The following is a 2111-nucleotide window of genomic DNA, read 5'->3' on the forward strand; positions in this document are numbered from 1 at the left end:
GGAGTATCAAGATGTGTTTGCCGTTTTGGATGATAACACAGGTCTGGAGTACCAGCTTCCAAGGCACCAAAAGTGTGCATGTCATCTACTCAATCTTATATCAACAGTTGATGCCACTGCTGCAGAAGCTACCAATGATACATACAAGAGACTGTCTCGGTCTGCTTTTGCAAAATGTCATGCTCTGTGGAATAAAACCAGCAGGTCAATCATGGCTTATGAAAGAGTGGAACGTGAGTGCAAGTTGCAGTTTCTTCGACCCAATCAAACTCGTTGGAGCTCCCTGTTCCTTGCTGTGGAAAGATTTGTGCGCATTCATAAAGAGCAAGGAGAGAAAACAATCCGCAATGTTTGCACGGCATTAAAGGTAAAGATGTAAGTTGATGGAACTTGTTTTTAAATATTAAATTGTGACTAATGTGTGAATCCACCCCTTTTTTTTAAGTGACTTTGACTGACACTGAAAAATGTAAATATTATCAATTACTTATAGTTTTACTGTCGCATTTTGCAATCATTTGCAAATTTTAAAGACAGTTATTACATTGCTGTAGAAATGGCTATGATCTATTTCTGTTTTTACACTTTTTTTTAGATTCAATCTGCTGAAATGGGATTTTTGGTTGCGTACACTGCTGTGATGAAGCCTGTTGCCATGGCCCTTAATATCCTCCAAGGGGAATCATCTGTGCACATGGGCTTCTTGCTGCCAACACTTTACCAGTTGCTGGAGAAGCTGAGGAAGCTGGAGTCATCTTGCAAAATGTGTAGACCTCTTGTTGATGCGCTGCGGGATGGAATCCAGAAGCGTTTTGGAGAAATGATGAAAGACCCTGAGCTCTTAAATTGTGAGCCACTAGATTTGGACTTATAATGACTTTTCTTGTTACTGTGATTTGGGATTATAGTGTTAGTTGGGGGGAAAAAAGGCTGACAAAAGTTAGGGGAAAAAAACATCTCCGGTGTGATAAAATTTTTCATGCCAAACATCAGCAGCTCGGCAGTCTATACAGCAGACTAATGCACAGACTTAACCATATATCTTTCCACAGGTCTGACCTTCATCAGACATCAACTAGACACAGAGTTGGGTGAGGCCAGCACAAACAGCAGCCTATCTGATGAAGATGACTTCTTTGGGTCCATGGGGTCAGGAAATCCAGAAGCAGTGGAGCTGGAGAGGTACCTTTCATGTCCATTCACTGGAGGTATGGATGTATTGCATGGCTTTCCTCGGATCAAGAAGCTGTCAGTCAAAGTCAATACAGCTCTTTGTAGTTGAGTGTAGTTTTTATTTGAAATATTTTCATTCTGATGTTTGTATTGCATGTTTTTAGTGTTTTCATATTACATTGTGTTAATCCACTGTCTATACTTCAGGGTATTTTAGTATACAAAGAACATTTTATAGTTTTGTTAGAATGTCTATTCCTGTGGAATTTTAGCACAGATGTGTTGTGTGTGTGTGTGTGTTTTTTTGTTTTTTGTTTTTTTTTAATTCCTGCTGTCCGCCTTGGGAATAAACTTTTCCTGACAGCAAATTCAAAAGTGTTAAATTTTTTGGTGTTAATAGTCTCCTTGCAAAAGTAGAGTTAATTTTACTCTAAGCAGAGTCACATTCTTTTAATGTAACTCTGAGGTGTAAAATGATAGTAGTTAAAATTGAGTGTTTCTCTGTCAAATCTGGAGGTGTTACAATGGAAACATTAACTCTTGACCTCTTAACTCTGAACTCCTAGAGGGGCTATGACACCAACAGAGTAAATTCGCAGACTCCGCCCTCAGCACGGCTCCAATCGAAGCTGAAGTGTAGCCGTTTCAGAACATTTTGCTCTACATATTTGAGTTGTTTGCCATGCTTGGTAAGTATTTTTTCAAAGATTGTTTCAATTGTTATTAGCTTTTACTTCTGTGGCTATTTGGAGTTGAGACAAAGCTGTGTGAAAGGCATTAGCCATGTTGCTCGCTGATAGCATAATATTCTGTTTTAGCTAGCTGAAAGGTATTGTTTGCGGGCAAATACCACAGCCTTGAAAAAAGCTTGCATGTGAATTTTCAGTCAAACGTTTGGTCAAATACACCTAAAACAATGTCTAGAATGTGAAATGTTG

The 2111-nt window shown here is 38.9% G+C and overlaps 1 pseudogene; it reads left to right on the forward strand.

Moving 5' to 3' along the window:
- Positions 1-211: 211 nt before the first annotated feature.
- LOC147331952 (uncharacterized) lies at positions 212-1586 on the forward strand (annotated as a pseudogene).
- Positions 1587-2111: the final 525 nt, after the last annotated feature.

This window comes from Aulonocara sp. 'chitande type north' Nkhata Bay, linkage group LG4, assembly GCF_057382095.1.
Source record: "Aulonocara sp. 'chitande type north' Nkhata Bay isolate Kocher_YH1m ecotype deep benthic linkage group LG4, A_spYH_male_GT1.1, whole genome shotgun sequence".
Lineage (NCBI taxonomy): Eukaryota > Metazoa > Chordata > Actinopteri > Cichliformes > Cichlidae > Aulonocara > Aulonocara sp. 'chitande type north' Nkhata Bay.